The 19,601-nt window shown below is 41.2% G+C and overlaps 1 non-coding gene across 1 annotated transcript; it reads left to right on the top strand.

Annotated features, from left to right (window-relative positions):
* Window positions 1-4,069: 4,069 nt before the first annotated feature.
* On the top strand, window positions 4,070-4,230 carry LOC138759644 (U1 spliceosomal RNA). The gene has a single exon (XR_011355001.1). It is a non-coding gene; the product is annotated as a U1 spliceosomal RNA (small nuclear RNA).
* The last annotated feature ends 15,371 nt before the right edge of the window (window positions 4,231-19,601 follow it).

The following is a 19,601-nucleotide window of genomic DNA, read 5'->3' as shown; positions in this document are numbered from 1 at the left end:
TTTTCTGCTTGGTTACAGCTGGTCTTGGACTGCCAATGTATAGTTTATGGCCCCAGAAAGTTTGCAGACATTTCAGTAAATTCCTAAATCAATTTCCTGCCTTTCATGTGATCAAAGTAATGAATGCGGCAAATAACAGGGGCGAACAATCAGTAGTTCAACTCTTTAGAAGATTGTAATTTTTCAATTTTTTAAAGTTTCAGTCTTAAAACAATAGGAAAGGATGATTTATACCAAGTAGACAAGAATTTCATCAAACATTTAAATCCAACTCAGAATTAAAATTTATTGTCATGTAATTCATTGTTTCAAATACATATAGTCCCCGACTTATGATGGTTCAAATTTTCAGTGTTTCTTGACAGCACTGTATTAGTCCCCACATTGATTCCACTGATCCACTCTCTCCACACAGTCCCCATACTGATTCCACTGCCCTTCTCTTACCCCATAGCCCCATATTGGTCCCCACACTGACCACACTGTCCTGCTCTCTCCCCACAGCCCCGTGTCAATCCCCACACTGATAACACTGCCCTTTTTTGACGTCAGATGGGATTGCTGGAATGTAACCCCATTGTAAGTTGAGAACTACCGGTATATACCAACTTACTTAAAATATTTTTAAACATTTCTGAATGACTGTGCTTTTGTCCTATGGGACCTGGACCATTTACAATTAAGATGCCTGCTTGCTTTTCACTCATACCTTGAGGCTCAGGCCTGAAATGTCAGCAATATATCTGTGTCTCCTATGGATCCTGAAAGACCGGCTGGGTTCCTCCAGCATTTCAGTGTTTTTACTACAATTACAGCATCTGCACACTCTCGTGTTTCACTCTATTTGCAACACCCACCTGGGCATTCTCTGACCTCAACCACGATGAAGGGTTCCGGCCCGACACCTCGACCCTTCTTTTTTTCTCCCACTGATGCTGCTCAGCTCGCTGTGATCCTCCACTCTAGGTTGTTTTTGATCCCGATTCCCACATCTGCAGTCGCTTGTGCCTCCAGTCTTTGACAATCTACAGCTGATCCAAAACTCAGCCTAACTCAGCACAGCTCCTATTCACCCACCTCCACGGACCATCTATTTATTTATTTACTTTCATGTCCTCCTGTTTATTTATTTTTTATATAGATGAAATACTTGTCCTGAATATGCATTGTGTGCCTTTACGTGCATTATGTTTGGTAGAGTGTCTACATGTTTTGCACTGAGGACCAGTGAACGCTGTTTGATTGGGTTGTACTTGTACAAGCAGATGACAATAAATTTGACTTGATCTTCCACTCTGGTGAGGTTTTACTGTTGAAGCTCAAAGTCTTCCCAACTTCAGATAGCATGGCCCCACCCCCCCCCCCCCCACCCCCTGCATCTTCTGCCTGAAGATAGGTACAGGGAGAGTGTGTGAGTAGCCCAACATCAAGACAAGGTTGTTTAATATTCTGAAAGGGATTCAGACATGAAACAGTAAGAGTATCCTCTCTGCACAGATGCTGAGCCTTTCAATCATTTTCTGAGATTAAACACTCACAGGCACAATGGCATACAAGTACTCAAAAGATTCATGACAGCATTAGGGGAGGCACAGTTAGCGTAGCGGTTAGCCCAACGGTGTTACAGCACCAGCGACCAGGGTTCAAATCTGGCACTGACTGTAAGGGGTTTGTAAATTCTCCCCGTGTCTGCGTGGACTTCCTCCAGGGGCTCAAGTTTCCTCCCACCGTTCAAAACGTACTGGGGGTTGTAGGTCAATTGGGTGGTATGGGCTCGTGGGCCCGTTACTGTGCTGTATGTCTAAATTAAAAATTAAATGCCTTCTCAGCTGCCTGTGAGATTGGATTCAGTAGATTGGATTCAGTGTGGAGAGCTCTAGGTCAGCAGTCGTGAACGTGAACCATCCACGAGTAAGATACAGATCACCATCGTGCACGCTGAGTACATGCTCACCCGCTTCTTCAGGCATGAGATTGCTGATAGAGATGAGATAAGGGACAGGAATGCCAGACAGGTAGATACTGTTGCAGCAGCCCTGCGAGATGCAATCAGGGTGTTGTTTGCGATATTTTTCTCCTCAGTAGTTTGTGTTGGAATTCTAATTCAGCAAAGTCCTTAAAGTGCCTCTTCAAGTTGGAAGTCATCCCATGTTGGAAAAGACATACAAAAGACAAGGAAAAGACTGTTCCATCCTTGAGAGCTCATCATCATGTTATTCAGCCCAACTCACCTATTTTGGCCAAGCTAGTCCCATTCACCTGCATTAGACCAGAGGCTTCCCATGGGACAAAGTAAGAGGTGTGCATGGTCGCACGTGAAGGTGTTGAATTTTTTTTAAATTTGGACATACAGCACGGGACCTTTCACCCCATGAGCCCCTGCTGCTTAATTACACCCAATTAACCTACAACCTCGGAGCATTTTGAATGGTGGGAGGAAACTGGAGCACCCAGAGGAAACCCACGCAGACATGGGAAGAATGTACAAACTCCTTACAGACAGAGTGGGATTTGAACCCAAGTCCCTGGAGCTGTAACATGTTACAATGTTAATCTTGTAAATTCTGAGTCTCATTTCCAGTTTCAATCCCTTTGTGCAGCCTTTCTTTTTGCCTCGTATTTTCCCATTTAAGAAATTTAATTGAATCATCCCTGGGGATAGAGGGAAAAACGTGCAAACTCCTTACAGACAGTGCTGGATTCGAACTCTGCCCCTTATCGCTGGCGCAGTAACAGGATTGCTCTAACCGCTATACTAACTATGCTGACCTAGTTTAACCTCCCTGCTTTTGTTGGTTCAGGATTGACCTGTAGGTTTTGGTATTGGGGCTTGGGGACCATTGAGGTAGGGGCAGGATCATCGGGGATGAAGAGAAGAGGATTTCAGCAGAAGAACTGATCAGGGTGGCGTCATCAAGATAAACATCAGTGGGATGATTGGAGAAGAAAAGTTAACTGGGGTGGGGGGGATGAATCTGAGCGGCGATTGAAGATGGATAGGCTGTGAATTGGGGTGAGCATCAGGGTGGGGGAGTGATCAGAGAGAGAGAAGGGATGGGTCAGAGAAAACAGTGGGCACGGTGGGGAAATCTGTCCAAAGTTCCTCAGGGATCTCTGGGGAGATTGGTCATGAAAAAGATCCAGTGGCGGAGGGGAAACATTGGAGTGTGGCGCCAGGCAGCAAAGTGTGGGGATTGACAGCATCTAACCCAAACAGTGAAAGAATAATGACCAGGAAGATCACTAATCCCAAAGTCAGCCTCAGCCCTGAGTAAGGCCTACCCTTCCATGTGACATCTGTGCAGAATATTATTTACATCGCAGAATTATTCAGCCTATCATCTGTTTCAGTTCCTTGTAAAGCAACCCTGCCAATCCCATTCCTCTGCTCTTTCTCTCTAAACTTGCATCTCATGTATCATTTTAGTGTTTGTCCAAAGTTCCTCCACAGGCAGGGAGATCACCGATCCCTGGGCAAAACAATCTTCCCACATCTCTCTTGAATCTGCTGTACACCACTTTAAATAAATGTCCTCTGATTCTTGAACACCTCTGCCACTGATGGGAACATATTCTGCTCTCTAAACCAGTCTTGACCTTGCCCATCTCCACCCAATCTCCATCTTCACTCCAAGAAGAACAACGCAAACATCTCTGGTCTAACTCTGGAGCTCAAATCTCTCTTGACTGGAACCATACCAGTAGATTTGCTCTGCACTCTCTCTGGAATCTTTACATCCTTTCCATTCTGTAACAACCAGAATTGGCCTCCAGTTGTGAACTAACCAGGCTACCATAAAAGTTAAGTGAAACATGAAAGATTGCAGACACTGTGATTGTACTAGAAACATAGAAGTGCTGGACCGTCCTTAGGAGGTAAAGATATATTACCGATGTTTCAGGCCTGAGCCTTTCTTCAAGATGCAATTAAAAAGCAGGCAGGCATCTGAATTAAAAGGATGGGGAGAGAAAGGGGGAAGAATGGGCAGGAGGAGGAATGCAGACCAACAAATAGAGGTATTAATTGAATATGATAAGAGGAAAGTTGAGAATTGATTTTGGCTCTGTGAAAGCCTGGCAGGGGAGAATTGGTGGTCAGAATGACTAATCTCCAGAACAAGGCTATCCCATTGCATTTCAGGTGTGCTGACGTCTGCGATGTACCCAAATGTGGGATACTTGACTGCAAAATTTATGGTAGTGAGGGGACTGTGTTTGCACACTCTCTGATTTTAAATAAAAAAGGAGGCGGGGAAAAGGTAAGAGAGAGAGAGAGAGACAGAGCGAAAGGAAAGGAGACAGAGAGAACAAGATTGGGGGAATGTCTAATAGAAATGAGAGAAGTAAATGTTAATGCCATCTGGTTGGAGGGTGCCTAGACTGAATATAATGTGATGTTCCTTCAATTTGTGGGTGGTCTCAGTTTGGCAGTGTATGAGACCATGGACAGACATGTCGGCAAGGAAATGGGATGGGGAATTGAAATGGGTGGCCATTGGGAGATCCACACTATTGTGGCGGTCAGAGCCAAGGTGCTCAATGAAGCGATCCCCCAATCTGCGCCCAGTTTCTCCAATATAGAGGAGTCTCGACCTCCCCTGCCCTTTCTTTCCTTCTCCCTGGCCTTTTAATACAAGTGCCTGCCTGCTTTTTACTCATACCTTGAAGAAGACCTCAGGCCCGAAACATCAATCATATATCTTTACTCCTCTGAATGCTGAGTTGTTTCTATCATAAGTAAGATTCAACCTCCCTGCTATTATATTCTGTGATTATGTTAATGAATCCCAGGATCCCATTAATAAGAGCAGAACATTACGAGATACACTGTTTAATTCACGTCCAATGACCCCAGAGGCCCAATTATCCCGTTGTCCTACTTATGACAAAATTCTATCAGAAATCACTCAAATTTATTGAACACGCAATAAAATTCCCAGATTATTAAGAATTTGGGAAACTCATTAGATCTGGTAATAAGATGCTTCATTATTTTAACTTATGACAGAAACTTGGGAAACAAGTTATTGACAATATTGGATCAGCAACTTCAGAATAGCTTGAAAGCTTTCCAGGTATCTGCTTTTAATTCTCTTCAAAGGACATTTCCTGCGTCATTCATTCAAAAGCTCAAAGACCGCCTGATATTATTCAGCCATAAATATTGTGCATTTTCTGCTTGATTTTTCTCGATAGCATTCCAGTTCTGTAAAAGCAGCAGTAACTTTGGTGTCCCGATTAGAGAGAGCAAATTGTCAGGGTTTCCAGACAATTGCAAGCCAGTGAACCTTGTTGAAAAGTTTGCGTGTTTGGATGTTGGGCGAGATAAGGTTTGGGTTCAGTATGGACGTTCTGTGCTTGAATAGTATGCTGATGTTTGCTATCAAGATCAGCCACTTGGCAGAGGGATATCTTTCAGAATGACCTCACTCCAGAGAAGAGAAGAAAAATGATGTGGAAAGAATGAAAACATTTTTTCCCCACAGGCTTGCCCAGTGAATATGTGAAGGTAAAGGGCGAAGAAGAGGTCCTAGTGTGAACGTAAATTTCTCGCACAAATAGTCCTGAGTGTGAAGTTTGTTGGTTCAAATCCCAGTCATCCTCCAAACAGCTGATCACAAAAATCTTGACAGTGAGCACTGAGGAAGTGCCGCCATTTGGGATAATTCGGGGACAATAAAATGCTCTGGAGGGTGAATATAAATGATCCCATGGCACTAATTTCAAGACGTGCATGAAAATGATCTTACACATCCAAAGCAGATATTTATCCTTTAACCCAAATCACTAAAATCAATGATTGTCTTTATTTACTTATTTAGACATACAGCATGGTAACAGGTCCTTTCAGCCCACGAGTCTGTGCCGCCCAATTTACACCCAATTGACAGACAATCCCAGGTACGTTTTGAAGGAAACCAGAACCCCTGGGGAAAACCCATGCAGTCACGGGGAGACTCCTTACGGGCAGCGCAGTATTCAAACCCTGGTCCCGTTCGCTGGCACATTATCAGCGTTGTGCTAACCATACTGACTTTAGTGGGATCCTGCTTGAGAGGAAATATATTGGCTATGATTCAATGGGATGAATGACCTGATTCTGCTCTTATTTTAAATTTATTTTAATTTAAAACTTTAGACCTACAGCACAGTTATAGGCTATTTCGACCCACAAGTCTGTGCCACTCAGTTTACGCCCAATTGATCTAAACCTCCTCCCCCCCCCTCCCCCCAGTACATTTTGAACAGTAGAAGGAAACTGAAAGCCCTGGGGAAAATTCTCATAGATACAAGGAGAACGTACAAACTCCTTACAGTCAGCGCCGGATTCGAACCCAAGTCTTGACTGCTGGTGATGTAACAGCATTGCGCTAACTGTGTCATCTTCCTTTGTGTTTGTGGGATTCTCTTGAGAAGAAACATATGAGCCATGATTTAATGGGATGAAGGACCTCTTGTATATTCTGGTCTTAAGTTTCAGATGAAAAAATTAGCTTATGGTGGGCTTAGAATTGTTCTTATACCTGTCAACGTCACAATATTTGTTTGAGGACCAACTGAAACAGAACATTTATTGATCTGCCCTTTTAAATTTATTATCTCTTTTTCATCTCATGGCATATTGTGGTAATCTCAGGGTTACCAAAGAATCTCAGGGTTGTATGTGATGTCACACATGTACTCCGACAATAAATCTGAAATCTAATTTAATTTATATTATTGCCGAAGGTGTATTTTACTTGTGAGGATGAAGTAAGATTTTCAGTACATCAGTACATTGTACTTGACAATAAGTTCTCATATAGATAGATATGTTTAATTGGACCAAGGTATTGTGTGGGAGCAGCGTGGAGACACAACACAATATTTCTCTAGGTCCTGGCATACGTAGGGGAGCTAATATGTCGTCACAGACTTTTTTTGCATCAGAGAACTGCAGCCTTCAGTAGCACCTGCTGTGATTTTCACTGCTCCCTTCTCTCAGGGTCAGTCCGGTCTTGAAATCACATGAGATTTTGGTGTGAATGGAGGCCTTTCAGCCCATCAAGTCTGTACCAACTATATGCTAGAGCACACCATCTGATCCCTTCCCTCATAGCCTTTCAACTTCTTTGCCAAATGCCTAAGATCCCCGTTATCCAGAATTGAAGCAACCAGCAAAAATAAAATCATGGAAAATAAATCAGTAAAAAAAATACAGGAGTTAAAAATTGATGTCCCCTAGGAAAATCACAAGGAATTGGAAATATCACTTATTCGGCAGCTACCAATCTGCATAGGTGCTGGATACTGGGAGTTTTACTGTACTAAGAAAGTAAGTTCTCAAACTCATCAAAACGATACTTTGAGGCCATGGGATATTTACAAATAGATATATTTTTTAATTTGTTTGAGTTACACATTTTTTCACATGTAAACTTTTTTCCAAATGAAAGTGAATGCTAAAACTTTGACTTCAACTAATTTTCCATTGTTATTAGTCTTCTTAAAAACATAGGAAGAACTCAGCATCCATTGGAGGTAAAGATAAATAACTGACGTTTCGGGCCTGAGTCTTTCTTCAGTTCTAAAGTAAATTGGGCAAAGTTCCAACAGCAGATCAGTTCCAACATGCCCCAACTGGATTCAATCAGCAAGTTATTACTTACATTCAATTGGCAAGACAAACATTTTGGCGCATCCTTCTCCAAATCCTATTTATGTAATTGCCTGATTTATTATAATTTTGGATTTAGAAAGACAAAAGCCCTGAATGCAAGGGAAATTACATTAATTGCATCCTTTCCTAACCGTACCCATAGGGAATGGTAGGCTTTACTGCTGCTGGCTCTCAGGAGAGGGTGTACAAGTGTATAGCAAGTTTTCCATTGGTCAGAGGTTTATCAAGCTTTAGCTGCCCTTCTGTAGGGGCAATGGACAGAAGGAACTCAGCAGGTCAATCTGCATCCATGGAAAGCAATAGGCAGTTGACTTTTCAGGCCAGAATGCTTCAGAGGTGCCCAAAAATCAGGCTAATGCCCGAATTAAAAGGTTGGTGGGGAGGGACGGAGGGGTGGGGAGAAGGGGAGGAGAACAGGCTTGCGTGTGATAGGTGGATAGGTCAATACAAGTGGAATGAGAGTAGGGGAGAAGGAGAAGGGGAGGAGCAAAGGCTTCAGATTCAGATTTCAAGTTTATTGTCAGAGTACATACATGACATCACATACAACTACAAAATTTTTTTTCCTGTGGGTGAGGCAGAATTACCATTAATTGGCAGTGCAAAAAAATGTACACGACGGACACGTAAAAAAAATGTAAAAAAATTGACTGTGCAATACAGAGAGAAAAAAAAAATCAATAAAGTGCACAAGTAAGAGTCCTTAAATGAGTCCCTGATTGAGTTTGTTGTTGAAGAGTTTGACAAGTGATAGGTTCACTGGCATCACTGGGGGTGTGCGATACGCTCCGGGTGATACCATCAGAGGGGATGACACCAACATTTTTGTGCAATGTTTCAGCAGAAATTTATTATATTTTATAAAATTTCCCTGTAGTTAGTTATAACAACAAAGACATTTTTTATAAGCCCATCTTATATGTATCAATATACCTACAAAGCTAAAACTCAATGCTCATTTACTTTTTGAACCTTCTAACATGCTCCGGTCAGAGCTGAAATCATTACCCATGACAGTGATGCTTCGAATCGTGTGGTTTCGTTTGCACATGCTGTTTTCTTCATTGGGTGACGGTAGATACAGGCAGTGGTGATAGGGAGAGGAAGAAGAGAAAGAGGAGGGGGCAGAGAGCTGAGAGAGGCTTGAGGGGTTATAGCCTGAAACATTGCTGCCTATTGGACAGGAATAACGGGTTTTCCTCAAATACAAATTAAAGTCACAAAGCTAATGCAAACCACAAATTATAGTCTGATATCCCTAAAGTCAGAAGGTTGAAATGTCCCTTTGAAGAACTGTCCCCAGACCCCATGTCCGTGCTTTGTTCCACTCAACTCCTGACCAGCACCTCACCTATTGGCCCTCACCATCAGCAACAAGGTCACTCGTCACTTTTCCCATGTGGCCCATATCTCTGTGCTCCGTCACGATACAGTTTTCTGAAAGGGACCACATCCAGCCACCCCACATGTGAGACAACTCTCATCTGTTGTCTGAGACAACTCTCCTCAAGCTCATGGCATCCAGCACCCTCCATCATCTCTCTCCGGAGAACCTCATGCTGGGTTACTCTTCTGAGCTGCAACATCCAAAACCTGAATGAATGGGCCTGTTCTCCATCCACAGGTGAGGAGAGCTACCAACCATACCATCCTTGCTGAAGACGGTCACCACTCATCCTGCAGCTGGGGCAACCAGGCCTGGATTGACCAAGCTTAGGACACCAAGGGAAGGAGGCACCACAGATTATTTTTACTGTGGTACCAGGGCCCCACAATAAATGGAAGAAAACCATATGTATATACAGGTCTGGCCTGGAAGAAAACTGAATTTTTAATCTATTATTTCACATTCAGCACTTATTGAGTCTTAATGTCTTGTCTGTTGGACAATGGAAGGGTCGATGGGGGAACCACTTTATCCGCTTTCACACAGCCAACCCAAGTGAGTAAAATTACTGGGCCTGCTGCACTCGGGAGCCTTTCCCACTGCTCCATGATTTACCTGCCAGAAGGTGATTAGTGTGAACTCAACCAGGCCCTAACACTCTTCCACACCCCCCACCCCCCCCACCAAGTGTCAGAGCCTGGTTGAATTTAACTTGCCCTACCAAATTGGGATATTTCCCACCGCACGATTACCGGGAATGGACCTGATAAATTAGCCAGTTAACCCACATGCCATTGGTTGTATAAAAGGGGCTGTTGGGCTGTGCTCAATTAATCCAGCTCTGGGGACAACAATCAAAATTCACACCCTATCGCACACACAACCCTTAAAGGCACACTCACAATCATATCTCCCAACAACATCAACAAAGGGAAAAGGTTACAACAAAAATGTAAGCTATGTCTTCATGCCATGCCTGGAAGGTCAACTGCATTCAAGAGGAAAAAATGTATCACCAACAGCTGTGGAAAACAGAGTCAGGATTGAAATTACATTCAGAAGTTGTTTCAACTTGTGCCAAGCTAGAAATCACTGGGTTAAATTTGCTCCTCTTGCAAATTTTAATGTATTCATATAGCACGGTAATGGGCCCTTTTGGCCCATGAGCCCATGCTGCCCAAATACACCAATTAATCTACAACATTGCACGTTTTTGAAGAGTGGGAGGAAACCAGAGCACCTGGAGGAAACCCACACTGACACTGGCAGAGCATGCAAACTCCTTAGAGATAGTGCTAGATTTGAATAGCGTTCTAATAGCATCACACTAAGCCCTAACCATGCCGCCTTGCAAAGTTCGTCACTCAAGTTAGTGTTAACTACCCTAACATCTCACTGGATAAAATATCCAGCTTACTATTCAGAAAGCTATTCCTGACTGTGATAACCTTCTTAATCTCAACTGAGGTGGTGGGTGGGTGGGGGGGGGGGGGGGGTATTATTTAAGTCCTCAGTATTTCTGGCTGAGGGAGGGCTAATTCCTTAACTTCAACTAAATGAACATAGAACAGCACAGTACAGACCTTTTGGCCCACGATGTATTCCTACAAAAAATAAACCAAACCTCCCTACCTCATATTTTGCTTCCTGCTATGTGTCTGACTAAGAGTCACTTAAATGCCCATAATATACCAGCCTCCACCACAAGTTAAAGGAACAGAAACAGGGCATTAGGCCCATCAAGTCTGTTCTATGACTCTACACTAGGCTGAATTATGCTCACACCTTTTCCAATTTCCAGCCTTTATCCCATATCCCTTGATACCTTTACTAATGAGATACTTATCCATTTCCTGTTTAAATACTCCCAGTGATCTGACCTCCACTGCTTTGTGCAGTGAGTTCCACAGATTCATGACCCTCTGACTAAAGAAGCTCTTCCTCCTTCGTTTTAATTGGATAACTTCTAATTTTAAGACTATGACCCCTTGTTCTCAATTCACCCATCAAGGTAAACATCTTATCCACATTCACTCTATCAAAACCTTTCAATATTCAAAGTGTCTCTATGAGATTCCCCCACCCCCCACCCCCCAATTCTCCTATATGCCAACAAATACAACCCAAGAGCTGTCAAATGCTCCTCATATGCCAGCCCCTGCATTCCAGGAATAATCCTAGTAAATCTCCTCTACACCCTCTTCAACGACATCACATCCTTTCGAAGATAGGGGGCCCAAAAACTGTACACAGTTCTCCAAATGAGGTCTCTCCAGTGCCCCATAGAGTCTCATTAACACCTCTCTACTCTTTACTCTTACACACTATACCTCTTGAAATAAATGCTAGCATAGCATTCGCCTTCTTCACCACCAATCCCTCTTGGACATGAACTTTTAGCCCAGGACTCTACACCTCCAAGGATTGAATTTTCTCCCCATCCAAGTAGTACTCTGCCTATTTCCATTGCCAAAATGTAGAACCAAACATTTCTCAACATTATACTTCATAAAGGGGTGTATGGAAGATATAAGATGGCCATGTTGAACTATATGACTATAAACATTAATGGAATACATAACCAAATTAAAAGGAAGAGGCTACTAAATTTATTTAAGAAGGAAAAAATAGATATAGCATTTGTGTAGAAAAAGCATCTAACTGAAGCGGAACATAACAAATTAAAGAGAGACTGGGTAGGAAATGTAATGGCAGCATCCTACAATTCAAAAGCTAGAGGTGTAGCCATACTAGTTAACAAAAATGTACCACTCAAAATAGAGGAGGAAATAATAGATCCGGCAGGGAGGTATGCAATGATAAAGTGTCAGATATACTCAGAATTTGGGAATTTGCTCAATATATATGTGCCTAACGAGGAGGATCAAAAATTTATGCAGGATACTTTTTTGAAGATTGCAGCACACAAGAAAATATATTGATAGGAGGAGATTTTAACCTTAATTTGGTCCCAATGTTGGATAAAACTGGACAAAAGACAAGTAAAAAGAATAAAGTAGCCACATTTATGGTTAAATCAATGCAGGAAATGAAACTTATGGATATATGGAGGAGGCAATACCTAAGAGAGAAGGAATTTTCATATTATTCTAGTAGGCACAAAACTTACTCAAGGTATGATATGTTTTTGTTGTCAGCCCATATTCAAGGGAGAATCAGGAAAACTGAGTATAAAGCTAGACTACTATCAGATCATTCACCCCTATTATTAGCAATAGAACTGGAGGACATCCCACCAAGAACATGCTACTTAAAAGACAGGAATTTAGGGAGTTTATTGAACGCCAAATTAAAACATACTTTGAAATAAACACAGGATCAGTGAAAGACAAATTTATATTATGGGATGCAACGAAAGCCTTCATTAGAGGGCAGATAATAAGTTGTGACTAAGATGAAAAAGGATTACAATCGGGAAATATAGCAATTGGAAAGGGAGATAGTAAGTACAGAAAAGGAATTAGTAAAAAGGGATAATATAATGAAAAGGAGAGAATTGGCGGACAAAAAAAATTAAATACGAAACATTACAAACGTACAAGGTGGAGAAGAACATAATGAAAACAAAGCAAAAGTATTACGAGCTGGGAGAAAAAACAAAATATTAGCCTGGTAACTTAAAACAGAACAAGCTAAAAGAACAATACTGGCATCAAGGAAAATGGACAAACAAATTACATATAATCCAATAGAGATTAATGAAAATTTTAAGGAATTTTATGAACAATTGTATCAAACTGAGAACGAGGGGAAAGATAATAAAATAGAGGAATTTTTAGCTAAAATTGAACTGCTGAAATTGCAAGAGGAACAAAACAAACTAATAAAATCATTTGAAATAGACGAAGAACAGGATATATTAAAAAAGCTGCTGAGCAATAAAACACCAGGAGAGGATGGATTTCCAATAGAATTTTATAAAACATTTAAAGAGTTATTAATTCCTCCTCTCCTAGAAGTAATGAACCAAGTAGAAGAAACACAAAACTTACCAGATTCATGTAAGACAGCAATAATTACAGTAATACCAAAGAGAGGGAAGGATCCATTAACACCAGCATCATATAGACCAATATTTCTACTTAACTCAGTATATAATAGCAAAATTATTAGCTAACAGATTGGCTGATTGTGTACCTAAAATAGTAAAACAAGATAAAACTGGATTTATTAAGAAAAGACAAACAGCGGATAATGTCTGTAAACTTATTAATCTAATTCATGCAGTTCAAGGAAATAAGAAACCAACAGTGGCTATTACTCTAGACACAGAAAAAGCCTTTGACAGAGTAGAGTGGAATTGCTTATTTAAAGTATTACAGGTTCAATTTACCAAAAAAATATACAAATTGAATTAAAACATTGTATAATGGACCGTTGGCAAAAGTAACAGTAAATGGATATGTATCGAGTCACTTTAAATTAAGTAGGTCAACTAGACAGGGATGTCCACTATCCTCCTCATTGTTCGCCTTAGCAATAGAACCTTTGGCAGAACTGATAAGAATAGAAAATAAAAGGGATAAAAATAAAGGAGAAGGAGTACAAAATCAGTTTATTTGCAGATGACATCATCGTATACCTAACAGAACCAGAGGTATCAGTAAAAGAATTACATGAGAAATTGAAGGAATATGGAGAAATATTGGGGTACAAGATCAACGCAAATAAAAGTGAAGTGATGCCAATAAGTAACGCAGACTTTCTTTTTTTCTTCTTTCTTTGGCTTGGCTTCGCGGACAAAGATTTATGGAGGGTTATGTCCACGTCTGCTGCAGGCTTGTTGGTGACTGACAAGTCCGATGCGGGACAAGCAGGCACGATTTCAGCGGTTGCAAGGGAAAATTGGTTGGTTGGGGTTGGGTATTGGGTTTTTCCTCCTTTGTCTTTTGTTAGTGAGGTGGGCTCTGTAGTCTTCTTCAAAGGAGGTTGCTGTCCACCGAACTGTGAGGCGCCAAGATGCACAGTTGGAGGCGATATCAGCCCACTGGCAGTGGTCAATGTGGCAGGCACCAAGAGATTTCATGAGAATGCTGACAGGATTTCGAGGTTTGAGTTAAAGGGAAAGGTTCTGCAGACTAGGGCTTTTTTCTCTGGAGTGTAGAAGATTGAGAGGGGACTTGATAGAGGTGTTTAAGATTTTAAAAGGGACAGACAGAGTAAATGTGGATAGGCTTTTTCAATTAAGAGTGGGAGAGATTCAAACTAAAAGGCATGGTTTAAGATTGAAGGGGGAAAATTATAAGGGGAACATGAGGGGAAATTTCTTTACGCAAAGGGTGGTAGGGATGTGGAATGAGCTTCCGGCAGACGTGGTTGAGGCGGGATCATTGGTTACATTTAAGGAAAGACTTGATAGTTACATGGAGAGGAGAGGACTGGAGGAGTATGGACCGGGTGCTGGTCAGTGGGACTAGGAGGGTGGGGATTTGTAACAGCATGGACTAGTAGGGCCGAACTGGCCTGTTCTGTGCTGAAAGTGGTTATATGGTTATTTCTTCAAGCAGTCCTTGTACCTCTTCTTTGGTGCACCTCTGTGTGGAGCTCGCAACACAACATGATTTTGGGAAGATGATGGTCCTCCATTCTGGAGACGTGGCCCACCCAGCGTAGTTGGGTCTTCAGCAGCATGGATTCGATGCTTGCAGACTCTGCCAGCTCGAGTACTTTGATGTTGGTGATGAAGTCACTCCAATGAATGTTGAGGATGGAGCGGAGACAACGCTGATGGAAGCGTTCTAGGAGCCGTAGGTGATGCCGGTAGAGGACCCATGATTCAGAGTCGATCAGGAGCGTGGGTATGACAACGGCTCTGTACACGCTGATCTTTGTGTGTTTCTTCAGGTGGTTGTTTTTCCAGACTCTTTTGTGTAGTCTTCCAAAGGCGCTATTTGCCTTGGCGAGTCTGTTGTCTATCTCTTTGTCGATCCTTGCATCAGATGAAATGGTGCAGCCGAGGTAGGTAAACTGGTTGACCGTTTTGAGTTTTGTGTGCCCGATGGAGATGTGGGGGGGCTGGTAGTCATGGTGGGGAGCTGGCTGATGGAGGACCTCAGTTTTCTTCAGGCTGACTTCCAGGCCAAACATTTTGGCAGTTTCCGCAAAACAGGACGTCAAGCGCTGAAGAGCTGGCTCTGAATGGGCAACTAAAGGGGCATTGTCTGCAAAGAGTAGTTCACAGACAAGTTGCTCTTGTGTCTTGGTGTGAACTTGCAGGCACCTCAGATTGAAGAGACTATACAGAGTTTAAAAAAGAATCACCATTTAAATGCCAAGCACAAGCAATCCGCTACCTAGGGATCAGGTTAGATAATAACAAGCCACTTGTACAAACTAAATTATCAGCCACTAATAAAGAAATTGCAGGAAGACTTAGAACATTGGAAAGAATTACCACTAATGTTGATAGGGAGGGTAAACTGCATTAAAATGAACATGCTCCCAAGGATACTTTACTTATTTCAAACAGAAAAATTCTTTAAGGAACTAAAGAGAATAATAAGGAAATTCTTGAGGAATCCAAGGGTAGCATTAGATAAATGAGCAGAAAGGTATAATCAAGGTGGTTTACAGTTACCAAATTTTAGAAATTATTATAGAGCCGCACAATTAAGGTATTTATCAGATTTTTATCAGACAAGGGAAAAGCCAGACTGGACTAAGATAGAACTAGATAAAATAGGGGAAAAGGTACTGGAACATATACTTTATAAGTGGGATGAAAAGCTGGTGCAATATAAAAACTCATCAGTACTGCATCATTTTCTTAATACATGGGAGAAGATCCACTTAGAAAGGAAAAAAAACGAATTATCAAATACCAAAATTACTATTGATGCAAAATCCACTAATCCCTTTTACAATAGATAACCCTTTCCTTTAGAGAATGGGAGAGAAAAGGAATCAAAAGAAAAATTGTTTTTTGGGAAATAATTTATTAACATTTGAAGTACAAATATGGAATAACTCTTGGTACAATGTTTGCATATCATCAACTGAAAGCTTATTTAAAGGATAAATTGGGAAACAGCTTGAGATTACCTGAAGGAAGTAGCTTTGAATATGTGATTACAGACACAATGACAATCAAAAGATTTATAACCAACATGTACATTAAGCTGCAAGATAAGGAAAATGAAATAAACTATAAACCTAAGCAGAAGTGGGAAAAGGATCTAAACATAAAGATAAAAAATGAAGCATGGGAAAAGTTACGTCCTGGAACTATGAAGAATATTATAAACAAGGTTATGCATGATACAGTATAATTGGTTACACAGGGTATATATCACCCCTCAAAAGTTAAAAGAATGGGATCCAACATTATCAGATAGATGTTTTCACTGTAAGAAGGAAATGGGAACAACAGTACATGCAACTTGGGCATGTACGAAAGTAAATATGTTTTGGTAAGAATTAAATCAGATACTAAATAAAATTACAAAAAATAACATACCAAAAAAAACAGAGATCTTTCTTTTAAGTAACATAAGAAGTAGAGAATTAAGCTTCAAAATGGATAAAGTGCAAAAAAAAATTCATTATGATAGCCTTAGCAATAGCAAAAAAATGTATAATGTCAACTTGGAAAATGGAAGAGAGCATGAGTATACAGCAATGGTACATGGAAATGAATAAATGTATTCCATTGGAAAAAATAACAATTTAAAAAATAAAGTCACAATGTTTGAACAAATTTGGGAACCATACATGGAACATATCAGAGAGGGCTTGCCTACACCTTCCATCCCCTAAAATGAGAATGAAAATGATAAGACATAACAACTAGATTCAGTGTGTAATAAATAGATGATGCATTTTTCTTGTTTATTTTCCTTCGTGTGAAGATATTGTTTTATGGTTTTATTGTATTGTAACTGTTGAATATTTATGGGTTTTGGAGGGGGTGGGTAGAGAGGAGGGAGGGAAAGGGAAAAAATGGGGAGAAAATGCCACTGTGTAAATTTAATGAGAAATGTTTGTACATATTTTGGTTGATATGGTTCATAGTGTGAAAATAAAAAATTATTTAAAAAAACATTGTGCTTCATCTGCCATATTTTTTGCCCAGTCTCCCAATCTATCTATTATCCTTCTGCAATTTTACGGTTTCTTCAACAGTTCCTGCTCCACCACCTATCTTGGTGTCATCCAGAAATTTGGCCATAAAACCATTCATTCTACAATCCAAATCGTTAATATAAATTTTAAATAACAGTGGACCCAAGACCAACCCCTGTAGAACCCCGCCTATTAGAGGCAGCCATCCTGAATGGGATCCCTTAATTTCAATCCTTTGCTTTCTGCCTATTAGCCAATTTTCTATCCAGTCTAATCGCATCCCTGTAATTTCATGGACCTTCATCTTGTATATCAGCCTAACATGCGGCACCTTATCAAAAGCCTTTTGAAAATTCAAATATACAACATCCACAGCCTCCCCTTTGTCTATCCTACCTGAGATTTCTTCAAAAAACTCTAATAGGTTAGTCAGGCATGATCTACCCTTTAAAAAGACCAATCCTGTCATGCATTTCCAGGTATTTCATAACTTCATCCTTGAGGATTGACTAACATCTTCCCAACCACTGACGTCAGATTTATAGGTCTATACTTTCCTTTTTTTGGTTTCCCATCTTTCTTGTTCAGCAGAACCACATTTGCAACCTTCCAATCCCCTGGAACCACGCCAGAGACTGTGGATCCATTGGTGACAATCTTCCAGAAATCATCAATCTCCAAAGCCACCTCTTTCAAAACCCGCAGATGTACCTCATCCGGTCCGGGAGATTTTTCTATCTTTAATCCATTCAATTTACCCAGCACAATTTCTCTAGTAATCTTAACTGTATACAACTCTACTCCCTGAAGCCTCTGCTGTCAGGGATATTACTAATGCCTTCAACAGTGAATACAGACATAAAATATTGATTCAATTCTTCTGCCATACCACCATCCCTAGCAAGGAATTCCAGGCACCCATTACTCCCTATGTAAAACACTTAACTCTGATGTCTCCCGTAAACTTCCCTCCCTTCACATTGCACAGATGTCCTCTGGTGTTTGCTACTCCCTCCTTGGGAAAAAGGCCCTGTTTTATCTATGTCGCTGAGAATCTTAATCTTATATTAAGTCACCTTATACAGAATGTACATAAAGGAAGTGGGATCCCAGAAGGAACACTGTGCTTTGTTGAACAGACCACTGAAGGGGAGTCTGAATTACGGGTGGCAACCTCCACACAAGAGGTCAAAAAGCAAAGAATAAAAGTTCAGAAGAAAAAGGGAAGGAGGGCAAATAATTCAGGTATTCAACTGCCTTGAGATGAAGAAGCCAAATCCCACAGCCTGCTGTGGCCTCGAGCAAGGGAGAGCATGTATAACTCTCTGGTCAATAAACCGAAGCATCCCCCAGGCCAAAGTGGGTGGGCTGAACAGTGTGTCCCACTGTTCGTTAAACTGGGTCAGCGTAACACCATCAGTCAGCAGAGCGCCAGGAGAATGTTTTGTCCAACTGTTGGCCTCACTGCAATAAACTGCCCCTAGCTGACCTGTGAGAAATTGCAAACAATGATTCCTTTGTTTGAAGATCCACTCTCCTGAATATTGTACTGATCAAGGATGTATCCCAGAGAGGAAAGAGTACGGAACAAGATTTTGTTATACATAATAAGAGTGCTGTCATTAGATGTGTTAAAAGCTGCTACAAGCCATTACTATTGTGTTATGATCATTTCCGGATAGATCACCAGCCACTTTGACTGAATTTGCTTTTTTAAGACATTACATTAAAACATTACAGCACTCTACAGGCCCTTTGGCCCTCCATGTGGTGCCGAACCATATAAAAGTGCTAAACCCTCCTTACTCTAGAACCCTCTACTTTCCTTTCGCCCATGTGTCTATCTAATGTTCTTTTAAAGGCTCCTAATATTTCAGCCTCTACCACCACTCCTGGCAAGGCATTCCAGGCCTCAACAACTCTCTGTATATTATTAAAAAAAACTTACCCCTGATGTCTCCCCTAATCTTATACTTTGTCCTCTAATGGTTGCTATTCCCACTCTTGGAAACAGGTATTAGCTGTACAATTCTATGCCGCTCATAATTTTGAAGACCTCATTCAAGTCCCCTTTCATCCTTCTACCCTCCAAAGAGAAAAGTCCCAGCTTTACCAACTTTCCCTCACAAGACATGTCCTCCATTCCAGGCACCATCCTGGTAAATCTCCTCTGCACCTTTTCCATAGCCTCCACATCCTTCCTAGAAGGAGACGACCAAAACTGGATACAATACTCCAAATGTGGAGTATTGCTCAGCCCTCCATACCTGACCACAGATGAGCATTCCCTCTCCCCCATCTCCCACCAAACATTTTATTCAGGCACCTGCCTAATTTTGTTCATAAAAACAGACAGAAATGCTGAAGAAACTCGGTCGATCTTTCAGGGTCCAGAGGAGTCAAAGATGTATTGCAGATGTTTCAGGCCTGAGCCCTTCTTAAAGGAATAAGCAAAAAGCAGGAGATCTTAGT

The sequence above is a fragment of the Narcine bancroftii genome, chromosome 3 (genome assembly GCF_036971445.1).
Source record: "Narcine bancroftii isolate sNarBan1 chromosome 3, sNarBan1.hap1, whole genome shotgun sequence".
In the NCBI taxonomy this organism is placed as follows: Eukaryota; Metazoa; Chordata; class Chondrichthyes; order Torpediniformes; family Narcinidae; genus Narcine; species Narcine bancroftii.
The sequence above is the reverse complement of the archived record's forward strand: the minus strand, read 5'-3'. Positions and strand labels throughout refer to the sequence as shown.